The 7064-nt window shown below is 41.3% G+C and overlaps 1 long non-coding RNA gene across 1 annotated transcript; it reads right to left on the bottom strand.

The window, feature by feature from the left end:
• Positions 1-2322: 2322 nt before the first annotated feature.
• Positions 2323-6864, bottom strand: LOC104673185. The gene is made up of 3 exons (XR_749484.2): positions 6691-6864; positions 4180-4331; positions 2323-3373 (listed from the first exon to the last, which is right to left on the bottom strand). It is a non-coding gene; the product is annotated as an uncharacterized LOC104673185 (long non-coding RNA).
• Between the last annotated feature and the right edge of the window lie 200 nt (positions 6865-7064).

The raw sequence follows: 7064 nt of genomic DNA on the forward strand, positions 1-7064 counted from the left end.
GACACAGGAACCTGGGAAGGACAGAGGAAGTGGCTGCCAGGGAGGTCAGAAGGTATCACTCCTCCAGCAGAGCCATATCTAGGCATAGCATGGTGACTTGTACCGCCATGCTTCTCAAGCTGTGTGCTGAGGCTCTCTGAGGAGCCTCAGTGAACACATAGGAATGCTGCAAGATAGTTTAGATTTTTGAAAGAAACTCCTTAACATCTGTCAGATACTGAGCAAAACCACTAGTTTTGATGGTTTTGCCTAGTATCTGAGTTTCAGATGGTTGCTATGATAAAACAAACAAACAAACAAAAAACAAACAAAAAAAAAACGCATTGTGAAAAATTCAGTGTGAAATAGAAAATGACAATAGTAGTATCCAATCTGAGCCCCAGGTTTGAGTAACTGTTCAGTGCCCAACAGGCACACACCTCCCATTATTAAGAAATTGTGATCATTTAAAAATAAAGTAAATGTTCCTGAAGTGGCGACTATGTTTTCAGGACATAATTAATTGTTAAATTATTTGGGCCTGACTAATTCATAAACAAATTTTCTGGGTATTTCTTTTGACCTGTGTAGGTGCCATGAAAAGATTACTGAGATACTAGGGGAGCTGTGAACTGAAAAAACTTGGGAATCTCTGCTTTAGAAGATGTTAGAGCAGCAAAAACAAGCTAAAACAAACCTGAGTCCCTGTATTGACCTCCCTGTACTTCCCAAGACCTCTGGACTGTTGAGTCTGTACTACTGGGTGAAAGAAACACAATTCTAATTTGTTTGAGCCCCAGTGCTTAGGGTCTCTTTGTTACAGCAGGTTAGCCTCTTCCCTAATGATACAGCAGTGCTCAGTAAGCGCTTGTTGGTGAATAGGCTTGGCATTGATTTCTTTCATTGTTATAGATTTTTGATTTGCTTCTGGAACAGTAATAAGAGGTGAGTTTTGAAAGAAATAAAAACACAGCAACAAGGGCCCATGGTAAGTGTAAGAAAAGAACACTGTAGGTACTTCCCGGGGTTTACTTGGGGTAAGTTACTAGTGTTGGTGTCGGGATCCTGATCTGTAAAATGGAAATAATGTTTCCATCCTGTATACTTTATAGTGCTAGAAACGGGATAGTAAACACGAAAATATTTTGAAAAATGTTGTGCAGACGTAAGTAGTCTTTCTTGTTGAAACACTGATGAAGATGCTAATGACTCAAGGGACCATCTTAAAGGCGCTTATTGGTAGGAAAGAAAGCCTGAATTAGTGCAAGGTCTGAATAATCGGGTTTCTTCTTCCTTTTTTTTTTTTAAAGTCAAACTTAATTGTTCACAAGCAGTTTAGAAATACATTTTAAGGGCTACCACTTAGAGGCTAAATTTTGACAAATAAAGAAAGGCCAGGCAAAGTGGCTCATGCCTGTAATCCCAGTACTTTGCGAGGCTGTGGTGGAAAGATAACTTGCGGCTAGAAGTTTGAGATCAGCCAGGGCAACATAGTGAGCCCTGTCTCTGCAAAAATTAAAAATTAAAAAAAACATTGCCAGGCATGGTGGCATGCACCTGTACTCCCGACTGTTGGGAAGGCTGAGACCAGAGGATTGCTGGAACCCAAGATTTGGAGGCTGCAGTGAGCCATGATTGTGCCACTGCACTGCAGCCTGGATGACAGAGCCAGACCCTGTCTATAAAAAAAAGAGAGAGAGAGAGAGAGAGAGCGCGCCAAAATTTCAGTCTCAGTAGCTCACCTACTTGGGTGGTTTGACTATCATTAAATTCATCAGGGTCCCCAAACAGTTAATTAAGTAAACAGTCTTCTGGTTTATTGATACCTTTTGTTAAAAACTTTCTTTTTCTTTATCAACATTACTGTTAAACTCCATTCCTTCCCGTGTGAGCTCTTGTAATATCAGATTGGTAGGATCTGAATTCATAATAGTTTTGGATAAATCTATCAAATTTAATAAGGAACTTAGGAAAGAACAACTTGAGAGGTGGCCATAGAGAGGACAGGAGCCACATTGATTGTTCACAGGCTGCCTGGCCTCCACTTCGTTCTGTGACTGCCTCCTCTTGGGGATTTTCCATTATGTGGGGCGTTGGGAGGTGGGAACACAGCCAGGGAAGAGGACTCTACTGTTTGCACCCAACTTTCCCTGAAGACTCCGAATCCTGGAAACATGGGGCAAGCAGTGGCCATGGTACATCTCAGACTGAAGAGAAGCTCGGATTGAGTAGTTACTGTGACATGGCCCTTTTCAGGACCTCCCTGGTTCTGCGACTGCCCCTCTAGCCTAAAATCAAGTTAGTAAGCCCCAGATGTCCTCCAATTACTCTTCTTTTCATTCAGGAGAATCAGAATCGGCTTTTACTTGTAAATAGCCTGGCTAATAAGGTGTCCTTTTCCAAACAGTTTTTCACCTACAATTTTTTGGTGCTAATCTATAATGTTGCTGAGTGAGTGTTTAACAAGAAGGAAATCAGAGTGATTTTAGCAACAAGAGCATTCATGCCTGTCTTGATCTGGAATTCCTGAGATTTAAGATGGATCTGGAAAAAGTCTGGGTTCTCTTAAAGTGTAGCCATGTTTTCATAATTGATGTGTTGTGCCTTTTTCATAGACTTTATCTGTGTGCAGCTGTAAAAATTATAAAGAAAAGTTTCTTTCCCCAAAGTATAATTCCTGTACGGAAAGTGGTTTGTTGTTTTTTTGTTTGTTTGTTTTGTTTTGTTTTGTTTTTAAGTCACAAGCACATTTCTGAGAATGTTTATCTCACTTTACTGTAACATCATACTATTCAACCGCATGGGAATTCTTTATTCTGACACTTATAACTCTGAATAAGAACACCATCCATCTTGGGAGAAAATGTACAAGGAGAATGTTTCTTTAATAAATATGCTTAATGTTCAACTAAAGTGTGTCTGTGGCGGAGAAGAGGCAGAATGGATTTTTCTTGAAATTTGTGGAAGCCTAAGTTATTCAACACAGGCTGTCTACCTTGAATAAACTTTATCAACTAAAAACATTAAGAATTTGGGTCTTTGGATGCTGACATTCTTGACCTTGGATACAAACCCAAAGGAAGTGATTGCAACACCAATGGCTATATTTTGGCTGTAATATTCAGTCTGAAGGAGAGATTAATTATGAATGCAATTCTACCTTTTTGTGTGTAAAATTATTTAGCTTACCATCTTAAATTTTGATTCAACTCTATCTGTGCTAACCATCTACTTTAATCAATTCTCTCAAACAATTTTCTTCTCTTTGCCACCATCTTGGTCCAGGCTGCCTCATCTCCTGCTTGTAGTAACATGACAGGTTTTTATCTGATTCTGTTACACTCTTCTCACTCCCACTCATCTTCTCCAATCCATTTTCAATAGCTACAGAGATCTGTTGAAACACAAATCTGGTCACTTTATCCTCTACCAAAGATTAATGTCTTCCCGTTGTTCTTAGGATGAAAACCAAAATCATTAATATGCTAAGGCCAGTGTTATCACTTTATTTTTAACATTTAAAAAAAACCCTGAAAGGTCTATCGTATAATTGATATCTACCATATCATATAGTCAATTATTTCAAACTAACCAGAGATGGATTTTGAAACTTGTAACTTGCCATAGCTTCATCTTTCAATAACTCTATCAGTAAATAATTGGTCAAATTTCATGCTTTAATGGGGAAAAACTAACATTGCAAAGAAACAGAAACATCTGGTTTGATGGAAAGAAGATGTCAAAACTAAGCAAAAGTATGTAAGTTGGCAAAAATTCGAGCCAAGAAACCATGGAGAAAACAGCCAAGCCCATCCATCGGGAAGCGCCTGGTTAGTGCCCATATCCAGCCTGGAATATACAATCTCAAAAGTTGAAAAATGTGCGGGCAAAATGTAACTTTGACCAATAGTCACTTTTTTGTTGTTGTTTAAAGAAAAGAGTATGTGCTTGTCAGTGGGAATAAAAACAAAATGATATGCTTTTGGAATACAGTTGCTCCAGTTGCAATACCTTCCTCAGTGGGCAATTGGCCATGCATCATAAAGAACGCGGTGCCAGAGGGAGATCTTTAATACCACATCTTTAGTATAATAGCCCTATTAACCTTGACTTCAGATGGATTGGCCATGGGGTTCACTTCCTTCAGAGCCCCAGCCTACAGAAAAGGACTTATGCAAAACTAGGCTTATTTTTTATTACCTTAGAGGGAAGGGAAGTGTCAAATGTGTAATGATCCAGTGCTTTCTCTAAGTCGAGGTTCAGAACTGTAAAATGGTGTGGTTGGACTTGCAAGATCTTTGATCCGTGCTAGGATGCATTCTTTGCAGAGGTAATGACAGTATCTTCATTCTCTGGAGAAAAAATTCAGATAGAGCTGAATCAAAAATTAAGATGGTAAGCTAAAATTATTTAGCTAAAATTATTTGAAATTATTACATATTAGGCACTTCCCATAAGCCACACTGTGCTCTGTGTTATCTCATTACATTTTCACAATGTAGCCAACAGTTGTTCCCATTTTACAGATGAAAAGATGCAGTCCCAGAGAGAGAAGAGACATCTCTGTCCGCTCCATGCTTAGCATCCTTCCCCCTTTTTCTGGTGCCAGGATCCTGGCTTTCTTTGAGGGACGTGCTTTCTTCCCCTGTGTTGGTGAACAGATGCCAGGAAGCCACTAGTCATGGTATCCTGCTCTCTCCTGGCCAGTCATACCCTCTTCCCAAAGCACCCAATCTTGATTGAGTAACAGGCAGATAGAAAATGTTTGAAAAATATTCATCTCTCCCCCAAAGTATCTTCTACCACAATCTTCCCTCTTCACTTTCTGAGTTCTGGTTCTTCAGTTTATCTTCCTTTCTGACTTAGGTTGCCCAGAGTGGATTTCTGTTGCTTGCAGTTAGATAACTGTAGCTGAAACGAGAGGGTTAGTAGCTTTCCTGCCCACACACATTCCCACTGCTACTTCCCTCACCCTTTCTGCCTTATCTTCCTGCCGCCTGTGGTTGTGATTGCTGAGCACTGGGTGCTTGACGCACGTGGGTCCTGACACTCCTTCCCACACTAGGGTAGTGGAGGAGGTGGTCATGCTGTGCTCTCTGGGCACAAGGCTTTGGTTTGTTGTTTCTCAGTTCTTAGTCCAGTTCTCAGCTGGACTGCATGCAAGCTGAGCTTCCATCTCAGCGTGGTTTGAAGGTGGCCAAATGCTCTGGTGGCCTCCAAGTATTCATTCCCTGACTTGTTTTTTTTGTCTGAAGCTCCACCATGAAGGTCACTAGCTATGGAACTATTTCTAGGAAGTTCTTGTTGAATGGCATTAAGCTAGGAGTTGGTTAACCCTAGCATGATAGTAGGTGTGTATTTCATGTCTATTGATTATCTAATCTTACATAATTCTTTTTAATAAGTATTTTATTCATCACAATGACTATATATATATACACACACACACATATATATACATATATATTTGAAATATAGTGGTAGAACCCTGTGGGAGACACAGAAGAGATTGGTCCATGGACAATAAGCTTATCGATGGATTTGAAGATCATCTCTGTCTCCCCCAAAGAGCCTCCTGGTCTATGGGTGGGGATCCACTGCATTAATCTGTACAGTATTCATTACCATATAAGAAGGATTCATTTGACAGACAGTAGAGGCTGTAGAGTCACACCCAGACAGATGCATTGTGCTTGAGCCTCCTCTGCTCAAAGCTCAAAGCAGACCCCCAGAAGACGGCCCCACAGGGACCTGGATATGGATTCTGCAGGTACCTTTCAGTGGGCGTTTAACTTACAGGAGGGCTTTGAGACTAATTTTGCTGCCTCGTGGTTTGGGTTTGTTTGTGCCAACATTTTTTGAGAATCAGCAGTGGAAATATAAGAAATGCGGTCCTGATTTTAGGAACAACAGTTTTCTTGCTAAAACTGCCTGGTGCTTGAAAACTGAGGCCCATGGCTAGGGTGTGGCAACCATGCAGGGCATGTTTTGTTTTCCAGCTCAGCCTAGGGTGCAGCTGATCATAGGAGGGACTTGTGTGGACAGAGCTGAGGGTGGCCTGCGGGGCACAGTCTGCAAGGAGAAAAGATACATTTGTTTAATCTTGTTTGGGAACAGGGGCTGGAGGGGAGAAGCTCCAAAATGGAAGAAAGAAAGATATGGAAAAAGAAATAACCAGGGGGTCTGATTCCAGCCCAGCCCAGGGACTAATAATAAAAACTCCCACTTACTGTTCATTTGGTCAGGGCCAGGCACTGTGCATCCTCTTGCTCGGTCCTCCCAACAACTCAGTCGCAGGTACTTTTACTATCCTTCCTATTTTAGAGAAGAAGAAACAGGCTTGGATGGTAATTTTCCCAGAGTCATGAAACCAGATCTGTTGTTCTTTGAAAGCTGACTTAAAGTCCCTCCAGGGCTAACCTTTAGTGGCATGTTTCCGTATCTGTGGTCACATGACATGGCTCCAGTGAGTGAAACCTGAAGGGGACACTTTTTTTGGCACCTCAACATTATCAGCTTTGGGAGTTGAGTGAATCAACCAACCTCAAGGGTAGGGCATTACTGTCCTTGAGGAACTAAAGTGCACACCAGCTGTGGAAATTTGAGACTCCGTCTCTTCGCCTGTAAAATGGGATGACAATGCCTCCTGTATCAGAACTGACAGAAAACACAGAGTAACAGTAGCCTAACGCGAGTATATTTCTTTCTCACATAAGCAATCTCTGGAAATTACAGTCCAGAGTTTGTATGGCGGCTCCGTGGTCATCAAGTCAGGATTTCTGTATTTTTGTTCTGCTGTTGTCACCAAATTTCTTCCATCTCATAGTCCTAAATAGCTGCTCTAGCTCCAGCCACTGCTTCTGCTTTCATTCATCCAGAAGGCGGAAGGGGCAAAGAAAGGCACAAGCCCCTTTAAGGTCACTCCCTGGAAGTTGTACACAACCCTTCAGTTGACATCCCATTGGTCAAATTCAGTCACATGCCAAACCCAGCCTTCAAGGAAGCTGCAAGAAATCTTTTTTCTGGGAGACCACAAGTTTAGCTAAAAGCCAGGAGTTCCATTCCTAAAAAAGAAGGGAAGAAGG

Source organism: Rhinopithecus roxellana, chromosome 1, assembly GCF_007565055.1.
Source record: "Rhinopithecus roxellana isolate Shanxi Qingling chromosome 1, ASM756505v1, whole genome shotgun sequence".
Taxonomy (NCBI): domain Eukaryota; kingdom Metazoa; phylum Chordata; class Mammalia; order Primates; family Cercopithecidae; genus Rhinopithecus; species Rhinopithecus roxellana.